Here is a 23,640-nt window from a genome sequence, read left to right on the forward strand (position 1 = left end):
GGCTAGTGCAGAACAGTGTAGGCCGAAGGGGTCTTGGTTACTCATCATAGCAGATGAAGTTGGTGCGCCACCTACACCTCCAGGCACTTGCTATTCTGGTACTCATCAGTGCCAATGGCTTCTTAGCAGTAGTGGGTTTGTGCTTTAGCCCTTTGCAGGGCAGGCCAGGCCAGAAGTGGCGGGGACCGAAGGCCCCTGGGAGCTACCCTCAACCAGGGATGAATAGGGTTGATGGATAAATGTCTCCGCTTCCCCAGCTCTTGAGAGGCCTGTTCAACATCATCTCCCTGAGATGCCCAGTAGGATTAAGCCCCTTTTGCTCATAGTAACAAGCTGCTCATGAACGCATTCTGTATTGGCTTCCATCCCTTTTCTCTTTTATCTTCCCACTCCCCTACCAGAGCTTCCTAGGATCACCTCCCAGATCAGCTACGGGCATTCAAATTCCTGTCTCAGTGCTTGCTTCTGGGGGATCTCCACCTGAGGCATAGGCAAGAAAAGTAATAGAGAGCTGAAGAAGACATAAAGCTATCCATGGTAGAAACTGGACTTCAGTATATAGAAACCAGGTGGTGCTTTATGTAACTTATTCCGTCTCAGAAATTTCAATGAAGATTGTGAGAACAGTAGCAGGAAATATTTACTCTAAGTTCAGAAATGATCCTGCTTAGATGGATAGACTGAGAGATAATTTGAGGCTCCAAAGTTCTTCACAAGAGCACCATACTTGTTGGGAAGTCTTGCTTGCTTGTAGTAGTCGCTGGGACTTTTTTTTTTTTTTTTTTTAAAGATTTTATTTATTCATGAGAGACACAGAGAGAGGCAGAGACACAGGCAGAGGGAGAAGCAGGCTCCATGCAGGGAGCCCGACGTGGGACTCGATTCTTTTCTTTCTTTCTTTCTTTCTTTCTTTCTTTCTTTCTTTCTTTCTTTCTTTCTTTCTTTCTTTCTTCTTTCTTTCTTTCTTCTTTCTTTCTCTTTCTTTCTTTCTTTCTTTCTTCTTTCTTTTTCTTTCTTTCTTTCTTTCTTTCTTTCTTTCTTTCTTTCTCTTTTCTTCTTTTTTTTTTTGAGGTATTCTTGATTACTACATATGAGAGAGACAGAAAGAGAGAGGGAGAGACTCTTACATGAATACATTGAGATTTGGGTTCGGGGAGTGGGGAGGTCATCCATTCAGGATGCAGAGACAATCACATGGGTGTACAGGGGAGAGAGGAAGAGAGTGGGGACACGGGAGAGGTCCTTGCCCTGTTATGTATGACATCTTCCTGCAAGCTCTTCAACCTTGAAAACGTTATATTAAAACAAAAATGGGGGAGTCCCGCGTCGGGACTCGATCCCGTGACCCCGGGGTCACGCCCTGGGCTGACCGCTGCGCCACCCGGGCTGCCCTCATTGCGCCCCACTGAGACGTTAGACTCTGTCATAGGTATGTATGCATAGGACAAAACATAGTACACCTAGGGTTGGGCACCCCCTTGGCACGTATACCCCGCGAATAAAGAGCGACGGCTGTATTCTTTCTGTTTGATTCGATTCTGGACTCCTACAAACAGCCTTTCTGTCCTACGTGCTCCGTCCCGCAGACCGTGCGCCCCTCCGCTCCCCAGGGCTGGAGAGAGCAGGCTTGCCTCGGAGCACCCTCCGTCTGTGCCCTCTCCGTCCTCAGAGCTTGAGCTGGGATGTATGGAAGGAGAAAAAAAAGAAAAAAACCTGAGAACTCACTTCCAGGTCATCCCTTAAGACCTGGGTTCCTTACTCAGTCCTCTTGCTCTTTATCCACTGTGCTAGGTGGAATAATGCCCTCTGCTCCCCCCCCCCCCCCCAGGTCCACGTTCAAAGATCTGGAACCTGTGAATATGGTACCTCACGTGGCTAAAAGGATTTTGCCGACCTGATTATGTTAATGATCTTGCAATGGGGAAGACTGTTCTGGATTATCTGGGTGGGTGTAATCTAATCACCAAGGCCCTTGTAAGAAGGAGGCAGGAGAGTCAGAGTCAGAGAAGATGTGAGGACAGAAGTAAAAGAGTGATTGATAGAGGAGGAAGGGACCAGGAGCCAAGGAGTTGGGGCAGCATCTAGAAGCTGGAAAGGGAAGGAAAAAGGTTCCCCTCCAGAGCTTCTAGAAGGAACACAGCCTTGCCCACCCATTTTAGGTTTCTGACTTCCAGGACTATATGGTAATGTATTTGTGTTGTTTTGAACCACTAAATTTGTGATGATTTGTTTCAGCAGCAAAGGCAAACTAATATATCCACCTTGCAGAGACTTCTGGGAGTTGCTTTATATATCATGTCTAAGTTTTTTCTGTCATAATCAAAGGGAGAGATGGTGTGGGACTGTCCTTACTTCATCTTGAGTGGAACCAGAGTCCATTCTTATTTTTCAAAATGTTATGACTTTGGACGGTAGGAGCTAACTTCCATGTCCTGTGGACCCCACCTATGAATCTTTGAGAACTTCCCTACTTTCTGAGTTAACATGATGTCTTATCCCTTTCCTTGTTCAGACCTGGAACAGCCATTTCTCTGATGAAGTTTAAACGAGTGAAAAAAGTATACATTACAATGTGTTACTGAATTCTTAAGAAACCATCATTGAAGCCCAGCACAGTCCTGGTTCTCTCTTCCTTTTAGCCACAGGGCAATGTGCTCCATCACCCACCTGCTTGGAAACCCCTCCCTCCCTCTATTTAGGTACCAGCTGAGGGAGTTCTGGCGTTTTTCCCTCAACAGTCCTCCTCCCCCCAGGTGCACGCATACTCTGTGAGGCTCAGCGAAGGCACAGTTGGGCAGGAGTACCCAGGATGGGAGACAGGGACGAAGCCTGTCCCCAGGTTCCCAGCATCCCTCTGACCCAGCACAGTGCTTGGCCCACAGATAGGGCTAAATGCACAGGTATCTAATCAAAGCTAACAGTTTACGACCAGCAATTCAAAAATACCCAGATGTTGCAGAGTGAAGCTTGAGGATGAATGCATTTAAGTGAACAAAGAGGCTTGAACGAACAGACCCCAGTCAGCGATCATGGTACACACACAGCTCCTGTAACACTTCTCTCTGGCTGCAGAGCCTGCCCAGTGAGGTGTTACCAAGTCTATATAGTGAGAGATGCAAGGAATGATGGGAACTGGGTTAGCATTGGCAGGCAGCCTTATTCATATTCTGTGCTCTGGGGTGCAGGACTTGTCTTGGGGAACGACTATTCTTGTTTGGGAAAACATTTTGAGGGGCTTTTTGGTTATGCAAACCAAAGACCTAGAGGTGGATCTGGTGAGAGAGGTTGTGGAAATGGGGAACTAGATTACTGCTTAGAAGTCTGTCTCATTAAGGAAAGACATGTGTCCATGAAAAACAATTTTTTTTTTTTTTGGTCTAAAAATTTTTTTGTGAAACATGAGTCCTTACGGGGCTGAAACTAGGGGTGAGGAGAGATGGGAAAAGATGTTATGTTCTGAGGGGTAGAAGTATGAAGGTAGTTCTGAGTGATAGCCAGGACATACACACATTCCCTGAGAATATTCAGAAATATTCTGGAAGGGCAGCCCGAGTGGCTCAGCGGTTTGGCGCCGCCTTCAGCCCAGGGCCTGATCCTGGGGACCCAGGGTCGAGTCCCACGTCAGGGTCCCTGCATGGAGCCTGCTTCTCCCTCTGCCTGTGTCTCTGCCTCTCTCTCTGTGTCTCCCATGAATAAATAAATAAAATCTTAAAAAAAAAATATTCTGGAAATATCTGGGCCTCTACTGATGGAAGAGTGCTAAATTCTCCAGCACCAGCATACCATCTATATAAAGATGGAGGAAGAATATGGTGATGGAGGAATCATGGCAGCATCTAGCTCAGTGCTGTCAAAAAGAAATATCATGTGAGTTACGTATGTATTTTTACATTTTCTATTAGTCCCATTTGAAAAAGTAACAAGAAACAGATGAAATAACATTTTTACTATATTTTATTTAACCTGATATATCCACAAAATCATTTCTACTTTTAATGAACACAAAATATTAATGACATTTTACATTTTTCTTATAGTAAATCTTTGAAATCCAGTCTATATTTTACATTTAAAGCACACCTCAACCCAGACTAACCCTATTTTTTTTAAATTTTTTTTTAAATTTTTTTTAAAACTTATTTATGATAGTCACACAGAGAGAAAGAGAGAGAGGCAGACACACAGGCAGAGGGAGAAGCAGGCTCCATGCACCGGGAGCCCGATGTGGGATTCGATCCCGGGTCTCCAGGATCGCGCCCTGGGCCAAAGGCAGGCGCCAAACCGCTGCGCCACCCAGGGATCCCCAGACTAACCCTATTTAAAGTGCTTAATAGCCTAATGTGGTTAATGGCCACCATAGTGGACAGTACAGTTCTATTCTTTATACTTTATGATTATTAAAGTAATTTCAAAGCTGTTTTTTTAAAAAAAAAAACTCGCTGTAAGAGCCTGCTTATCTTGGCGACTGTATTTACCTTTGCCATAAAAACGAAAACAAAAATCTATTACAGCCAACACAGTCTCTTTATTTCAGAAGACTGTCTTTACAAAAAGCTTATGAACTGCTTATGGCCATGGGTGACTTCTGAGTGGGCAGACAGATTTAAGCCCAGAGATGAGAAATAGATTGATGTAATCACAAATGAATTTAAAAATAAAAATATTACAGCCACATCAGTATAATGGTTACTTAGGAGATAAGTCTCTGCAGGAGCTAGCTTAAGAATGCACCTCCTACTTAATTCATTTTCAGGAGTCTTCTGAGAAAATGCCATGTTGTAAGAAAGGAGGTATTAATTTATTGGAATGAAAGGAAAAAGTGCTATTTTCTATTAGAATGGCTGTATGATTCGCCAGCCTCTTTGTCTCTGCTGTTTATATAACCCAAGCATCCCAGCCACACCAGCCTGGAGTTTGAGTAGGTCAAAGCAACAGTGACAAAATTCATACACCTTGTATAATTCAAAACCCATGTAATTCAGATGAATATTCAAATAGGTACATTATTTCTGTTTAATAGCTAATGGGGTTGTGCCATGTGCAAATAGGATCAACTCAATATGAAATTTACTTGGTCCTGTAGCTTTGGCATGATGAGATTGGTTTTGTTTTGTTTTTTTTAAAGATGTTATTAAAAAAAAAAGATGTTATTTATTCATGAGAGCCACAGAGAGAGAGAGGCAGAGACATAGGCAGAGGGAGAAGCAGGCTCCCTGTGGGGAGCCTGATGCAGGACTTGATCCCAGAACCCTGGGATCACGACCTGAGCCAAAGGCAGACGCTCAACCACTGAGCCACCCACGTGCCCTGGAATGATGAGATTCTTAAAATCATGGACGAATTATTCAGATTTCATACATAAAGTTAGTCCTCATTAATCTTTTCACACTGCAACATTACAAATCTACGTAATACAAATTTGCAGAAAATGAGCACACATTTATGGTCCTAGGCTCTGCTTCCACCTCCAGCACTCTTTTGGAACTCTGGTCTTTCAGATTCCTTCCAGATGGTCTTGGTAGTCTCAAAGAAGTCTCATGAAGATTCCAAAAAGTAATTCCATTGGTTGCCCTGTGGCACCCATGTTAGTTATTTATATATATAATTTCTGTGCCCAACATGGGGCTTGAACTCATGACCCTGAGATCAGGAGTTACATGCTCTACTGACTGAGCCAGTCAGGCACCCCATGTGGCATCCATGTTTATGTTCTCCCCTGCTCCAGACCTTTATAGGAAAATCTGTTTAAACTGCTAATGCCCAAGATGGCAGCTAGTTCTCTATTGGTGGTTTCCAGAGATGAGGCCAGAGCTAATGGTTGTCCTGAAGGTGTGCAAGGCCCATGCTGAAGGCACTGATGTCTGCTTGCAAAGCACAGTGTCCCTTTTGCTGCAAGAACCATGGGTAGTGGGTTCTGTTGCCCATGAATGGAACTGCCGCAGTTGACACCTGGTGGTTCAGTTCTTAAGAATTTTGTTGGCTTTTTTGCTTCAGACCCCAGATTCTGAGGCTCTATCATCAATCCAGACGATCTGAAGACCTGTCTCTTTCTTTGATCTTGTCCACTCTTCTGGTGCCCAAATTATTCCTTGTGATTCTCTTCCCTCAAACTCAAAGAATGAGTTTCTTTGAAAAATATGTTTCCATAAATGGTCAAGGATTTTCTATTCTGCTGTCTAAGCCCCTAAGTTAACCTGATATCTGTGGTGAACAAAATTTAGATTGAAGCTGAGTTACCTGCTATACTTAAGGAGAATATTCTAAATAACATTTTCTCCTCAGTTTTGTCCTCTTTAATATAGTGGTAAGTTACCCAGTGAGTAGCATCCATTTCTTTTTTTTGTTTGTTTTTTTTAAGGTTTTATTTATTCATGAGAGACACAGACAGGCAGAGACACAGGCAGAGGGAGAAACAGGCCCCCTGCAAGGAGCCTGATGCTGGACTCAATCCGGACCCTGGTATCACGACCTGAGCCAAAGGCAGATGCTCAACTGCTGAGCCACGCAGGCATCCCTGCATCCATTTTAATTTTAATTTAATAATCAGCTCCTAGAAGAAGGTCTGGCACAAAATGAATATTATGTGAGTGAGAGTTTTTATTTGCAAGGAAATCTTCATTTTGAGAACAAGGCTTGAATCTTTTTTTCTGGTGTCCTCATCAAGGTCAAATTTCAACCTTTGTTCCTTTTGGCATTTGTATCAGATGTCTAAATAGGGAGAAGGCACACACACACACATAGCAGAACAGTCCAACAAACCTAAAGCACCATAGTGATTGGACAAATTAATTAACCTTTCACATTCTCTTTCCTTACTGTGTAAAGGGAAAAATAAGCATAGAATTGTGTGAAGCAACGCATCTTTAGCATTATACCTGTCACATAATATTTGCCGACAGATGGTAGCTATTAAAAAGTATTCTTGATATTTTTAGAGAAGGAAAAAGAATCCTAAGTGTTTGAATATCATTTGAGTCTGTCACTGTTCTCTGAAACCATGAAACTTCAAATCTTATGCGAAGGCAGTAGAAATGTTCCCCAAATTCAGTAATTCAATACCCTTTATATGTATATGGGTAGGAATAATATTGCAGCAAAATAGTTTGTAGCTCATTGTATAAAAAGGGTTGGTGTTTCCTTTGAGCGATTGATATTTCTCCTTATGTTATTATTACCTATCTGTCTTCTTGGAGGCAGAGGCTATTTAGTTTTCCTGATCTCTATATCATATGCATGAATACAATGCCAGGAACTTAATAAATGTATGGTCAATGTTTACAACAAGGTACTCCATTTCTGAGATATTGTTTGGCCTGTTAATTGTAGATGAGGAACAAATAGAAGTCACTGCAAACTTATTATCCAGGAGAAACAGTAGTTTGGCAGTTGTACTATATAAAAAGTGCTCAGCAATAAAGTTTGTGTTATTTTTTAAACATAGTTACATTAATATTTGAGTGTTAAAAAGCTACATTTTAAAAAGATTTTGTTTATTTTTAGATTTTATTTATTTTAGAGAGAGAGGGAAGGAAAGAATCTTAAGCAGACTCCCAGCTGAGCAAGGAGCCTGAATGCTGGGCTTGATCCCACAACCCTGAGATCATGACCTGAGCCACCCAGGCACCCCATTTAAGATTTTACTTTTAAGTAATTGCTATACCCAACATGGGGCTCACACTCAAAACCATGACATCAAGAGCTGCAAGCTCCACCAACTGAGTCATCCAGGTACCTCCAAAAAGCTAATTTTTAAACATTATATATAGAGTTAAAATAACTAGAAGAACTCAAGTTATAGTTGTACCAGATTAATGTGATAGCTTAATAAATTTTTCAGATTGCCCGTTTCTCATATACTTGACTAAATGTACAACCCAATATCTACTCTTGACATTCCCTTATTTAACCTGATATGTCCAAATGGTTATTTCAACTTTTAATGAACACAAAATATTAATAAGATGTTTTACATTTTTCTTATATTAAATCTTTGAAATCCAGTCTATATTTTACATGCAAAGCTATTTTAAATGCAGAGAAATATTGTTTTGACCAAACCCAGTGTAAATAAGTTTTGTTTTATTCTTCAGGCAAATATTACAATTGAAGAAAGTCTAGAAATAGCATAGAATAGAAAGCACAAAATAACAGGCTAGAATTAAACCCAAATAATGGTATTTCTGCCATAATATAACATGTTCTTAAAATACTTTACATTCTATGAATCAGACATTAAAAATCAGACAGTTTAAGGGAAAATAGGATGGGGAAAGATTATAATATTTAGCCATAGTCTACAATAGCCAATAATACCCAACCAGAGAGAATTATGGAGAGAGGCGAAAGGATCACAGATCACATAAACATATAATTACTTAAATCTGTGTGGCACAGTATCTTTAATAAAACTAACGTGGTCCTAATCAAATATTTGATGGCTTGTGCTTGCTTCAGCAGCACATATAGTAAAATTGGAATGATACAGAGAAGATTATCATGGCCCCTGTGCAAGGATGACACGCAAATACTTGATGGCTTATTGTTCATGCCAGTCTTACTTAGCTCTAATAATACATATAATGAAATGGACTTTTTCTTCATGGCATTGCAGTCAGTGCAGCATGAGTGGGGGAGAAGAGGAATAAGAGAACTCAGAAAACCAAATTGCTGGGGATCCCTGGGTGGCGCAGTGGTTTGGTGCCTGCCTTTGGCCCGGGGCGCAATCCTGGAGTCCCGGGATCGAATCCCATGTCGGGCTCCTGGTGCATGGAGCCTGCTTCTCCCTCTGCCTGTGTCTCTGCCTCTCTCTCTCTCTCTCTCTGTGTGACTATCATAAATAAATAAAGAAAAAAAATATTAAAAAAAAAAAGAAAACCAAATTGCTCATACATCTTTTTTTCTCTCACTGTGAGTGTGTGTGTATTTATTTATTTCAGCTTTATTGTATAATTGACAACCAAAATTGTAATATGCGTTTTTTTTTTCTTTTTGATGAGGGCACATGCCCAGGTTCATCTTATTTGAAATGCAGGTATAAAGAAGAACTTCAGGGGAGTTGGAAGCAATTTCAGATGTTTCTGTGAAATCAGCCATTTCAGAAAGTTCATGTGGACTTTTCATGTTGAGATGAGGGAATGAGGATGTGTGTTTTCTTGAGGAAAACAGACAGAAATCTTGTTATATTTAATAAAAAAGAAACATCTTGGAGAAAATACAATACTGAGCATAGTTTCAAACTGAGGTGGTGTTCAAATGATCAAATAACCTTTTTGGTACCTTGCAGTTTTATGAGCTGGCTACGCAGGGGCAACTCCAAGGGATTATGAGCCTATGATGATGGGCCACAGCCTCAGGGACCAGATAGGCAAAGTGCATTTGTCCACTGGGTGCCAACACTGCCAAATGGAGTGGCATCTTCCCAGCCGAGGACTGGGCCTTCTCTGTCTGGGAGGACACACAAAGTTGGGCACAGGTACATGGGAGTTGTGGTGGGCTGACTGGAAGGCCACTGGGTACCAGGTGCCCAGGCAACCCCCACCTGGGGCTCTCCAGACCTAGGGTGGTTCAGTCAGTGTGGGAGGGAGGACTCAACAGACTTAGGGTAGCAATTATTTTCCAGTTGGCGGGGAATATTTCTGGATTTAACAACCTGGTTTCAAGATCTTCCTAGTAAAATTGTTTTTTTGGTGAAATTCCTAATTTCTGTAGGGAGATATCAATTAGAACAACGAACAAAGAAATTGATAAATAGGAGGGTAAGGGGATTATAGGTCAAGGACTATACAGAGTTGACCACAGAGGTGGAGCCCAAAACATTCCCTGCAGATGGCAACTTCCTCCGGTGCTTCTTATAGTCCCTTTGTCCTTGAATTAGTTTAAATTGGTTTCTTTGGTTCTTTTCATTTCTTTTCTTTGTTGACAGTTTGACATACCTCCTCCCTCCCAAGTTGCTTTGCTCCTACAGAAGATTAAAATCCTGTCCCAGAGAGCCAAAATGCCCACTAACCAAGATAAATTGTAGTTGTAAGCATAAGTGTGTCTCATTTAGTGTTAGCCTTCAAGAGAGGGGAGGTATGCATGAAAAATTGTCTGCAAAATTAATTTATGTAAAGAGATAAATTTCTTGCAGCTGATTATGTTTTCAGAGATAACACTTTGGAAAATGAGATCATGATTCTGTGAATGCTCAGTAAAAGATATTTGCTCCAAACAAAATGTACTGCTGCAGAGTTCTAGTTCAGACAGGCAGTGAAAAGTAGTGCTTCTTATCATACACTGTGAAATTGGCTAATTTATATGGTAGAATGGATTTGGATTTGAGCTTTCCAAGTTTTTTTTTTTTTTTTTTTTTTTTTTTTGGAGAGGGGGATGGAATTGTCTGCTCCCTGAAGTTTCTATCAGCTGAACAATTATTTATGTTGGCAAGACATCACATTTCAACTCAGATCTAAGCTTCATGCCTTGATGTGGGACATGCAAATGAGCCCTGGATTGTGGATTGAGAGCCATAACCCTTGACTTCTAGGCCCAGCTCAGCACCAGGTAATTGTGGGTATTTGTGACCTTTGTGTTTCAGTAAGAATTCAAGTGTCCTTGTACACCTAGTACACTTGCTGTCTTGACCTACCTGGGCTTTTCTAATTTATATAGCATGGGGTTTCCAAGTTTAAAGTCTGCAAAATATTTGATGTAGGAAATCACATCCATGTTCTTCAGTGTTGATGGGGGGAGATTAGCAGGTCTCAAACATGCCAGGCTTATCAAATTACAATTTCCTTTCAGTATCTACAGAGATACCAGGTGGTAGGGAATCATAAAAATTCAGTGGATATGCTTTTAAATGTCCATTTGTTGGAACATTATGGGCCCCAGTACTGTGGCTGCAAAATATTTCAGTAACCACTGCAGAGTTAGCCAAACAATTCTTTTCAAATTGAACTGATGTTGATGAACCTAAATAGTAATTTATAACTCAAGAGCAAGAACAACAGCAATAAAAAAATCTCACCAACCTTGAGACACTGATAATATACCAAAACAAAGTATCCTTCCTCAAAGTTGGGAGCATGTCATCAGCATGTGCAGAGGGATTTGCTGTGTTCCTATGGTGGGGACAAAGCCTGTATGGGAGAGGTTTCAAGTTGCCACAAAAGTCAGGTAAAGGGGGCAGCCCAGGTGGCTCAGTGGTTTAGTGCTGCCTTCAGCCCAGGGCGTGATCCTGGAGTCTCGGGATCGAGTCCGACATTGGGCTCCCTGCATGGAGCCTGCTTCTCCCTCTGCCTGTGTCTCTGCCTCTCTCTGTCTCTCTCTCTCTCTCTCTCATGAATAAATAAATAAAATATTTTTTAAAAGTCGGGTAAAGGATGAGTATTAGGGTATGAACACCAGATTTTTTTTTTAAGATTTTATTTATTTAGGGATCCCTGGGTGGCGTAGCGGTTTGGCGCCTGCCTTTGGCCCGGGGCGTGATCCTGGAGACCCAGGATCGAATCCCACATCGGGCTCCCGGTGCATGGAGCCTGCTTCTCCCTCTGCCTGTGTCTCTGCCTCTCTGTCTCTCTCTGTGTGACTATCATGAATAAATAAATAAAATCTTTAAAAAAAAAAGATTTTATTTATTTATTCATGAAAGACAGGAAGAGACACAGGCAGAGGGAGAAGCAGGCTCCATGTAGGGAGCCCGATGTGGGACTCAATCCTGGAACTCCAGGGTCACGACCTGAGCCAAAATCAAGAGTTGGACGCTTAACTGACTAAGCCACCCAGGTGCCCTTGAACACCAGATTTTATTAACCTTGTCAAAGTCGCCAGTAAACAAATAGCCTTTCATTTAAGTGAAAGAATGAAGTCTTTGGAGTCACTCTTTCTTCTTTAAGAACTGAATAAATGATTATATTTCTGCAGTAGTGCTTTTCTCATCTCTGAGGAGTTGAGTTTTTCTGATCAGTTTTTATGTGCCAAGCACAGAAACAACCATTTTACTTGTATTGTCTCCTTTAGTCGTCGTAGCCATCCAGTGAAGTAGATGCTAGTAATATCCCTAGTTTAGAAGTGAGGAAACCGAGGCTCAAGGTGTTAAATAATTTGTACAAGGTAAACATATGAGGGAAGGGTGGAGTCTCAGGCAGTCTTTCTCCCAAGCTCATGTTCCTAACTTCTAGGCAACAGCCTTCAGAGGCTCCTGGACCATGTTTTGGTAACCACTGGCTTAAATAAGATTTGTACAGATGACTATGAGGGTGGGAAATGGTTGACCTGAGTCTGGAAGACTGGATGGAAGGTGACGGTGGGGGGATCTGAAGCAGCATCTGCCAGGATCAAATTCCAGCAGGCTTTGTCCACTCTCTACTTCAGTAAGCCACTTTCATGATCTTCACATCATTAGTTTCAGATGTAGCTTTCAATAATTTACCTTACCTACATTTTGACTATGAACTTCTGGGCATTTGTATAGATTTGTAAGAGTGTTCCTTACACTTACCCAGTCTTGCCTCCGGTCTTGTGCTAGACTAGGGTTGTCTACATTCCTCATGATGGGAATAAGGGCTTAGGAATTTGGATATTTTACTAGGTGGAAGTCTGGAGTCAGGGAAGGTAAAGGTCTGAGATTAAACATAAGAATTAGAACAAGACTATGGCAGAGTGCCTGGGTGGCTCAGTCAATTGAGCTTCTGCCTTCGGCTCAGATTATGATCCCAGGGTCCTGGAATCGAGTCCCATATCGGGCTCCGTGCTCAGTGGGAGTCTGCTCCTCCTTTCCTCTTGTGCTCTCTTGCTTTTTCTCACTCTCAAATAAATAAAATCTTAAAAAAAACCCAAGATTATGCCACTGTCATTGAGGCAGTCTCTGGGGACAAGGGGGTTTTCTCTGGCACTTATTCACTGATGAATGCATGCATCCCAGGAGGTAGAAAGTAATTGTAACTATTGCGTTCCTGGCTTTTCAGCTGTAACCACTGCAGATGAGTGATTGATAATTGATTTGGGGTTGGGACATTTTACAACCCAGAGGGAAGGGAGGGAAGATGGGTGCAAATGATTAAGACTGGATTTCCTGCCAGCTAGGAGGAACTAATGCTCAGAGTCCAATTTAGGTTGACTTAAAGACAATAAAGAAATGTGAGCTCTCTTGCACAGTTAAGTTAGCTGAGATCCACACCTGTTTCCTATTAAAAATGACCATTAATTGGTAGCTTTTAGTGTAGGGAATATCCATAATTATCTAGTTCCCTGAATCTGGCACACTGTGGGACTCAGCTGTTGAAGCAGAAATGGTCTAATGTGCAGATTTACAGGGTGGATATGACTACTTCCTACTGCAGAGCAAGCAGAGAGATAAAAGTTGAGCTGAAGAGGTGAACTTGTAGGGTTATTTGACCTAAAGAAGGAGACATGAGGGACTAGTGATTTTGCGATGGGTAGAGGCTGCGAAAAAGACATTTGGCTATCAGAAGCCCTGAAACACATTTGTTCTAAGCAACATTTCTGCCCAAATGCATTAACTAATGCAAGAATAAAATTTGAAGTTTCAGCTCATTATCATTCCAGTTTTGGCAGCACATTTTTCCCTGAGGCTTTTAATTCTTTCCTTAGAGTCCTCTATATTAACTTTGAATCTTTGATGTGTTTTCACATATTGGCTTAAAGTGTCACAGGCTATTTTATTTAAGTGAATAAATTGGCCATCTAGATGTATCCTATTTAATATACAAATGCACAGTTTCATGCAAGTAAAACTTCCATAGGAAACTGTTTGTGTTATCAGGTTTCATAGGAAAGTCATGCATACTTATTTACTCTCAGAGTCCTGGTTTTTTTTAATTGTTATTGTTAAATCATTTATTTATACCATTACCTTGTTAGTAGTGGGACTAGATGTCCCAAAGCATTTCTTTTCTTATTTTCCTCATATCCGGTATCACACACAAAGAAATTTTTAAAAGAAAACCCTGTTGATATATACATATAGGAAGCATTTTTCTAGCCCTGATGATCCCAGTGGCAAAGTGTCCTCCTCTTTTTTTTTTTTTTTTAAAGTGTCCTCTTCTATACTTTAATTCCACCCATCTCAGTCTTTTGACTTCCAAATATCTTAGCACTGGACCCCTGAACCTTTATTATATTGTGAACAACCTTCCTTTATTTTTAGACAATAACAGAATTGAAAGTCTGGAAGCTACTTTAGAGCATTACTACTCAGAGTGTGGATCATTTTGTCCCATCTCTGTTAATGTTCAGTCTCCATCTGTAGTCTGAATTAGCTGTGCCCTAAGTAAGTGTGCAGGGTATGATTTTGCAATAGCTTTTTGGGTTTCTCTGTATATGTCAGCTAGTATATGAGCATCAACACATTTGAAACCAAAATACACACAGACATGGCAACACGCAGTCTACTCCCCGTACCCCCTTCATGTGCTTCCTTTTCTTTACTGTATTTTTCATTAATGACATTACCATCTCCTTGGTCATCTCAACAGGACATGGAAAGAGCCTTATAATATCTCTGTCTCTCAGTACTACTCAATTTAATCAGCACATAAAAGCTGTTAATTAAATTTCTATCAGGCTCTGGGCATAGATTCTTTGTTCCTTATTCATCATCGCTGTTCTTACTGTTCTGATTTACATTTTCATTGTTGCCTTGCCTAATGCCAACTCTAACTTATCTCTGCCTTCTCCAGTCTGTCTTCCCTCCAAGACAATTGTATTATCTATTTCTGCATCACAAATTACCCTAAAACTTAACAGCTTAAAGTGACAAACTCACAGTTTCTATAGGTTAGAAGCCCAGGAGCAGTATAGTTGAGTGGTTCTGGGTCAGGAGCTCTCTTGAGGCTGCGGTCAAGGTGTTATTCAGGGCTGCAGTCGTCTGAGACTTGTCTAGGGAAAGATCTGCCTCCAGGCTCACTCACAGCATTTTTAGCAGGCTGCTTTTCACCATTTCGGCCTCTCCACCAGACTGACTTAGCATGTGGAAGCTGGCTTCTCCCACAGAGATTGATCCAAAGGAGAATGAAACTGAATGCTCTCCCCAGATGGAAGTTGCAGTCTTTTTATAGCCTAACCTTGAAAGTAATATCCATCATTTCTGTCATATTTAATTCATTAGAGGAGAGTCACTAAGTTCAGTCCAGTCAAGGGGAGAGGAATTTCATTCCATCTCTTGAGGAGTATCAAAGAATTTGTGGATGTGTCTTTAAAGCCACCACTATTTGCCCCCTGGCCACAAATCATTTCTCTCTCCCAACATGTAAAAATTTACGTGAAAGACTTTGTGGACATAACTTTAAAATTACCATACCACCTTACGCTTCACAGAAACTGGGATCTTGAGGCATATCTTTGTTCCGAATATTTTTACTGACTCCACTTTACATATACAAGAGGGCTTAAACTCCCTGGGTCCTCTACCATCTGGTCCTAATTGTGTATTTTCCCTCACTTGTTTATCAATCCTGTATGTAGTCAAGCCAAAAGATTCACCATTTCCTAATCACACCTTAAATCTACCATTCTCTGTACCTTTATGCATGCTCTTTCCTAGGCTGGAAGGTGCTCCCTTACCTCTTTTCAAATTCTCTGCAAAAGTCCTAGCCTTACTCTCATACATTACTTCCTTCATAAAGTGTGGTAGCTCCCCCCAAATAGAATATATGCACTCTATTTGATTATAAATTCCTATATCCTTCAAAGCAGGAAGATTTCATTGCATCCAACAGATGTTCTATAAAGGTTAACTTATACAAAGATAGTATTTCTCTAATTTAGGCAAAACAGATACTTTGAGCTGTTTGTGTCCATGTGGTACACCAACACCATGGTAGCATTTTATGTGTTGCATACAATCTGTCCTTCAAAGACAGAATGCCAAAATTGCTATGTGTGGGGCACCCTGACAGAATTGGTAGTAGAATTTCCAAATTATATCAGCATCTTCAAAGTACCAGCCTTCTGCTGCTGTTTGGAAGGCCAAGAAAAGTTCATTTACCAACATGCTGATGTACCATGTATATCCCACAGAATGGGAATGATGGAGCTGTATAGTTTGGCTGTCGTTAGCTGTGCCGTAGAAGGACATCTCCTGTTTACTTTCTGACCTCTTTTCTCCCTCCCCCTCCTTTCTTCCCTTCCTTCACTCTTTCTTTTGTTCTTCTTTCATCGTTCATGTCACTTTCTCCTCTGACCTGTCATTGTTAGTTTCTCCCAACATGCTGGGGTTGGGATGGGATCATCCCAACCTTTAAATTTAGTCACAAGGAAGTTCTCTCTTTGTTAACAGCTTTATTGAGGTGTAAATTACTACCATAAAAGTCATCCATTTTAAGTATACACTTAATTATTTTTAGTAAATTTATAGAGTTGTGCAGCCCTCATCACAATCCAGTTTTAGACCATTTCTATCACCCTGAGATCTGTACTAACTGAATTTTTTTAAAAATTGGGGTTGCCTGGGTGGCTGAGTCTGTTTAGCATCTGCCTTCAGCTCAGGTCCTGATCCCAGGGTCCTGGGATCAAGCCCCACATTAGGCTCTCTGCTCAGTGGGGAGTCTGCTTCTCCCTCTCTGTCCCCACTTTTGCTATGTCTTTCTGTCAAATAAATAAATAAAATCTTTAAAAAAAAATAAAATTGTACCTGGTTTCTCTCTTTTTTTTTGGTTTCTCTTTTTACAAAAACAATATGAAGTTACTTCAGACAATTTAGAAAATATGTAAAAGCAGAAAAAAGAAAAAAATGATTTTCATTCCCCAATCTACAGTAATCATTGCTATTGGTATATGTTTAATCCCTCTCTCTTTTTATCTACCTATTTATTCATATCTTAGGAAGGTACTATTTAGGGGATGCTGAGAAGTGAGAAGTTGATTAGCTCTGGGGACACAGTAGCTATATATTAATAATTTAGAAATAGCAAGGAAGATCTCTTTTTATCTTACTGATTTTAAAGAACTTCACTGAATTTTTGACTTTTGAGATACCACATTACATATCTACGTGTAAAGCTAAGAAGCCAGTTAAAACAATGAAGAGGCCAGTGTGTCGTGGGATTGCAGTGTGGTTTTACTTTCCCTGTGTGTGGTGGGCCGTAGGGTGGTGATGGGGGAAGAGGGCACAGTGATTATGTCACCAGCCACACGCCAGGACCTGGCCTTTGCTGCCCACCTGCTTGTACTCACTAACCTTTGTCTTACATTTTCCCTTAAGCTCTTCTTTCTGGCTTTCCTCTTGACTCAGGGAAATGAAAACCTACAACCATCCCCCAGGTGATGGTGACTGCCCTGACAAGACCTCCCGCAGGCCCAGAACACCTAGACCTTTTGAGGTAAGCCCCCAATTTGCACTTGTGCAGATGGACCATGGGGTGACCTCAGGAATGACCTACAATCACCTTTACCTCATAATAATACTCAGAACTTTCTGTTCAGGGAGGAGCCTTAGCCTCATTTACATAACATACAAAGCATGTCCAGGCATGTTTCCTTAAGGCACATGCATGACCTTATGCCCACTAATGACCAGGCTTCCCTATGTAAATACTCATCTTAACCCTAAACAAAAGGAATCCATTCATTCTTTCTCAGAGAGTCATGGCTTTGGAAGCTGTTCCCTGTGACCTCCTTATTTGCCGCAAATAAAAGTTTTTTGTGTGTGTCAACTCAACCTGGTGTAGTTTCTGACTCACTAAGGAGTGGACTTATGTTGGCTTGGTGGCAGTTACAGCCTGTAGGCTTCATGGAAGACTCTAAATGCAGAAGTCGTGAGGTAGTGTGCTGGGAGGGGTGCGAGTATGAGAAAATTAGAAGAAATCTTGTAAAGAAAACATAAATTGGGCTTCAAGGGCCTGCCCTCAAACTAAGGGCTCTTGAGGGTCCTCAAAGTTTCTTTGAAATGGGAAAATGGGGGGGAAATTGAATTTAAAAAAGAACTGTTTATGATGATGCAGTAGGAAATTATCTTGTCAAGAGGTTTCTGATTAGCTTAGTTGAGTGCCTTGCCCAGAGTAAGTCAACAAGCTAACCAGTAAATGAGGACTGTGAGCGACAGTGCCAAGAAGTAGATTATATGATTAAGATGGATGTGGGGCTTTGGGGATTCTTTACCCCTGCCTGGGAAGTTGGCAGTTTGTTTTGTGTTAGCAAAGAAGTTAAATTGTTGCCCATGGCATCTTGGGACTTAAACTTTATAGGTACTGAGGTTGAAGCTTTGGGGAAATAGGTGGAAAAACAAGCCAGGGTGTTAGAATATGCTGGGTACTTTCTGTGGGCTCCAGTAGTTCTTAGAAGAAAGAAAAAAGCATCTCAACCTGGGGCTATTTTGGAACTTTACTTTTAGAGGTCTTTCTGCCAGCATCCAAATTGTCTGAGTCAGGGTATCATGACCCATGCAGGATTGGAAAGGGTGAATTCTCTGTTAGAGGCTAAAGGAAAAAAGAAGCAGGAAACAAAGTAGGGAGTGAAATTGGGGACTGTGAATCACTCCATTTCGCTGCTCCTTCTGGACATTTTCTGAGTGTTTCCTGCCTGATAGAGGTTTAGAACATGCAGCCTACAGGTACAGAGTGCCTGTGCTTCCTAATCCTGCCACCGTGTGCACTTCTCTGAATCAGAGGTCAAGATGGACACCATTACCCTGAAGGCTGGCAGAGCACTAAGATAAGAGTTCTTAGGTTAGGGTCTAAATTCATGGGCTGTGACTTGACAAGATCTCTGACTTCGGTCCGTAGTTCAGAAAATTGAATGAATATGAGCAAAAAAACTTACTAAGCTTTTAAGAAGGTTGTATTGCAAGAGAAACCCAAAGTCCAGTGAGCAAAGGTTTGTGATCTCCTGTTTAACCTAAAAGGTTGTTTTCAGGACCCCAAACCTGCATCAATGGGAATCAAGTTACTAAAAGATGCAGCCCCCCCTAAGAGAAGATTCTCCTGCCAATGCCCATCTCAGATGCAGATATAGAGGATAGTGAATAAGGGGGCTTCTGTCAGAGAACAAAACAAGAGGCAGCTGGTTTTCTATAGCAGGGAGTTGATATTCCTCTCAAGTAGGATATATTGCTCATTATCATTGTGGGTTTTTTTTTTTTTTTTTCAAATGGGAATAGTTTTTCTAAATAGTGGTCCTGCTTTTCCACTCTCCTCTCCCTCCTGGGTCTGTTGGGATGGTTAAATAATCTACATAGACTTCTAGGCAACAAAGAGCTACATGTAGACTTGTTTGGGAGATAGCACCCAGATATCTTTAGTAGAATGTTTTAATGAGATTTGGCACTGGGGCATATCCTTTTGGGAAGGGAGCAAGTGCAATTTTGGTGACATATTGAATAGTTGCACAATTTTGGGAGGACACGTTTTTAAAACTGTATGTAAAGAAAGGTTCATGGATGTTAGCAAGTCCAGGCATGGACTGTAGTGAGTCCTGATGCCAATGTTTGATACAACTCTGGCTGAAACTAGAATTCCTTCCCTCTTCTTTTCAGTTAATCAGGTTAGTAATTTCTCTTTTTTTTTAAATAATTTCTCTTTTTAATTTAAATGAGTTTGAGTTGATTTTATTATCACTTGGAACCAGAAATGTCCTGACTTGATAGAACACATATATATTTAATACATATTATCTTGTAGGGGAGGAAAAATAATTTTCCCGCTACTTGCTAGGTTCTTGGCTAAGTCCACCTACAATATAAGACAAATTAGAGAAAAACAGAAGTTTAATAACTGTATACCTCCTATATACTTGAGGAAAGACTCAGGAAAACTAGCTCCTGGAGATGGCCCAAGCTAGCACATTAAATAAATACTGTCTTCAGCTAAAGGCAAAAGAAAATGTTGGGGATGGGTAATTAGTTATGAGAGGTTACTAGGCAAAGCACAGTAAACAAGGGTAAAGTTGTGATGCAGATTTGAGTCCTGCCTTCTTCACTGGTAACAATTTCTGGAGATTTAGAATAATTTTTCTCTTCTAGCTACTGAGGGAGACACTCCTACAAATGCAGATTTCCCTTATATATGTACAGTCTTTTTATAGAAGGGTTAACTTCTACTCAGTTTTCAGAGCTCTACCCAAATCTGTTGTTTCTTAAAAATAAGCAGCCCCAAACAATCTTTATGCCAAAGAGGCATATTTTGAGGTGGCAGATTTTAGTCCCCTTCAATATCAGTCTCATACGGACACAATTTACAAGGGAAAATGGTGTTAACAACTAAGAAGGTAACATATTTATAAGTAGGTTAACTTAGTTTTTCAAATATAAACTGATGTGGGAAACAAAGGCAGAAAAAAAAGATTAAATGTCCTTACTACCTACAGCCCATTGACACACCCCTGAAACAGGCAGAGTGACCTTCCTCTAGGAACTCAGCTACCTGGGTGTTGATACTTTGCTCAAGGCATAAGGCAATCAGTAGCCCAACCTCCAGGACCCTGTAAGCCTACTTTAACGAATAAAAATTCCTTTGGAAACTTCCTTTATCTCTACCCCCAAGATACATGTTGGCAATCATCCTCCAAGCATATGACCCACCGATACATTTCAAGAGTCTCATGACAGTTTTTTTTTTTAATTTTTTAATTTTTTTTTAAATTTATGATAGTCACAGAGAGAGAGAGAGAGAGAGAGAGAGAGAGAGAGAGAGGCAGAGACACAGGCAGAGGGAGAAGCAGGCTCCATGCACCGGGAGCCCGACGTGGGACTCGATCCCGGGTCTCCAGGATCGCGCCCTGGGCCAAAGGCAGACGCTTAACTGCTGTGCCACCCAGGGATCCCCTCATGACAGTTTTTACTAAACAATAATAAATGGGGGATCCCTGGGTGGCACAGCGGTTTAGCGCCTGCCTTTGGCCCAGGGCGCGATCCTGGAGACCCGGGATCGAATCCCACGTCGGGCTCCCGGTGCATGGAGCCTGCTTCTCCCTCTGCCTGTGTCTCTGCCTCTCTCTCTCTCTCTGTGTGTGACTATCATAAATAAAAAAATAAAAAATAATAATAAATGGCCTTTATTTAACAATGGCTAGCCCCTTAGCATCCTGGAAACCATGTTTCCAAAATACCTGGGAGGCTTACTCTATCTCTAACCTCCTCCCAACTTGAAAGTATATAATGGGGGCACCTGGGTGGCTCAGTGGTTGAGCATCTGCCTTAGGCTCAGGTCATAATCCCAGGGTTCTAGGATGAGTCCCACATCAGGCTCCTCACAGGGAGCCTGCTTCTCTCTCTGCCTGTGTCTCTGCCTCTCTCAGTGTCTCTCATGAATAAATAAATTTAAAAAATAAATAGTAATAAAAAAGAAAGTATATAATGGGCCACTCCTCATGACCCCAGTGCAGCTCTTTCTGCCCGCATGTCCTGTCCCTGTGCTTTAATAAAACCACCTTTTTGCACCAAGGATGTCTCAAGAATTCTTTCTTGGCCCTCGGCTTCGAACCCTAACATTTTTCCTACGTCATAAAATACTTTATTTTTACAAATTTATCCTTTGAAGAGAAGGTATATTTCTTTCTTTTCGTTTCTTTTCTTTTCTTTTCTTTTCTTTTCTTTTCTTTTCTTTTTTTTTTTAAGATTTATTCACGAGACACACAGAGAGAAGCAGAGACATAGGGAGAGGGAGAAGCAGGCTCCTCGCAGGAAGCCCAATGTGGGACTCGATCCGGGATCCCAGGATCACGCCCTGAGCTGAAAAGACAGACATTCAACCGCTGAGCCACCCAGGCGTCCCAAGAGAAGGTATATTTCTTACCATGTTTCCATTCAAGCATCTGATTAAATTAATTCATGCATCATGTGTTTCTCAGATTTTAGTTAATGACCGCAGCCATGTGTGGGTTTTAAACATAAGAGGATCAGATTAAAAATAAATAAATAAATAAATAACAAACATAAGAGGATCAGATAATTTGTATTTTAAAAATTGTGTTTTCATTGCTGGTAAATACATTTGGGTTACAATCTAATCTTCATGATCATTTAAAGATCCTTTGCCAAAGAAATTTTACAGATAGTTTCCTAAGCTGTGAATCTTGACTGTGCAATTCACAGATGTCTAAAGATATTGGAATGATGTATTAATGCAGACAGAAAGATAATTGCTTTCACTCATAATTAAATTAACATTTTCCAATAATACATTAAATATTACTTCTCTGTTCAGGCGTTGAAGACTTTGTTCCACACCATAGACCATTTCATTTCAAGTGAAATCCAAAATGGAAAAGATTAGGTTATGTAGCCCATTCACTAAAATTCACTATTAATAGTATTATTTTCAAAGAGCTGCTCCAGTACCTTGCTTACAATTTTCCCCAACTTCCAAAATTTTTATGTAGTTTTCTCCTCTCCTTTACCTCAACTTAAAGAGTAAAAACTCTTTTGTAAAAAAAATCCCTTTTTGATAGTTTTAGTGTAGTTTGGGAAAGGAACAAAATTGGATGTGTTTTTCATTTGTCATTTTGACTTGGAAGGCACCACTATATACTTAGAGTATCTGGCCCAGAATAGATAGACAATAAATGGCCACTGTTATTACTGTGGGAGGTGGCAGTGGTGGAGCACTAGGAATCAACAAATGTATTTATTACCTTTATTCCTCTGCATGAAATTGGGCTTTTGATAAATTTGGATGAGCCTATTTTACCTGGTACTTGTAAAATGCACATTTCTTTAGCTTTTTTTTTTTTTTTTTTTAAAGATTTATTCATGTGAGAGGGAGAGAGAGAGAGAGACAAAGAGAGAGGCAAAGACACAGGCAGAGGGAGAAGCAGGCTCCATGCGGGGATGTGGGACTCCTTCCCGGGTCTCCAGGATCAGGCCCTGGGCTGAAGGCGGCGCTAAATCACTGAGTCACCCAGGCTGCCGCAGTGTTTCTTCTGCTTTAATGGATTTTTGGATTCTTTGTTTCCTCTTAGTTTTGTAAGAATTTATTTTATGAGAAACACAAGGAAACAAGATCTCTAGGTATTTTTAATGGAGATCTTTGTGCTATCAGACTTGGTCCCTACCATTACTTATGGTTGGTATAGGTAGATCCCACTTCTTAGTTGCATATTTGCATATTCTTTCAAATCCCTTTCTATTTACTTTTGTTTTACTGAAATGGTTTCATCATTGTGCCATCATGCAATGGTAAAAATATTCCCTCTAGGACTGGAGGAGGCCTCAGCTTTGGTGGACACTACATCATATCAAATTCTGGAAGCATTTACTGTTAAATGCAAATGCAAGGCCCTATAGGAGAAATATCAGAAATATCAGTGTGAAGATGTGATCTCTGACCTCTGGTGTCTAAAATTTAGTCGAAATGATAAGACAAAATGTGCAGGTGACTAAGACAAAGGTGGTACTAAACCACTGAGCCACCTGGGCTGCCCCAAGATAATAACCTTTTTAGAATTATTATGTGTATTGGGCAGCCCGGTGGCCCAGCGTTTTAGCGCTGCCTTCAGCCCAGGTCATGATCCTGGAGACCTGGGATGAGTCCCACATCGGGCTCCCTGCATGGGGCCTGCTTCTCCCTCTGCCTGTGTCTCTGCCTCCCTCTCTGTGTCTCTCATGAATAAATAAATAAAATCTTAAAAAAAAAAACTATTATATGTATTGAGGAATGATTTAACATATATAAAAGCACATGTCATAATCTGATTGAGAAAGGCAAA

The 23,640-nt window shown here is 40.9% G+C and overlaps 2 non-coding genes across 2 annotated transcripts; one reads left to right on the forward strand and one right to left on the reverse strand.

Moving 5' to 3' along the window:
- Nucleotides 1-5,611: 5,611 nt before the first annotated feature.
- On the reverse strand, nucleotides 5,612-5,684 carry TRNAR-CCU (transfer RNA arginine (anticodon CCU)). The gene has a single exon. It is a non-coding gene; the product is annotated as a tRNA-Arg (tRNA).
- A 2,757-nt stretch (nucleotides 5,685-8,441) lies between these two features.
- On the forward strand, nucleotides 8,442-8,544 carry LOC140628862 (U6 spliceosomal RNA). Its single transcript, XR_012026796.1, has one exon. It is a non-coding gene; the product is annotated as a U6 spliceosomal RNA (small nuclear RNA).
- The last annotated feature ends 15,096 nt before the right edge of the window (nucleotides 8,545-23,640 follow it).

Source organism: Canis lupus, chromosome X, assembly GCF_048164855.1.
Source record: "Canis lupus baileyi chromosome X, mCanLup2.hap1, whole genome shotgun sequence".
NCBI lineage: Eukaryota > Metazoa > Chordata > Mammalia > Carnivora > Canidae > Canis > Canis lupus.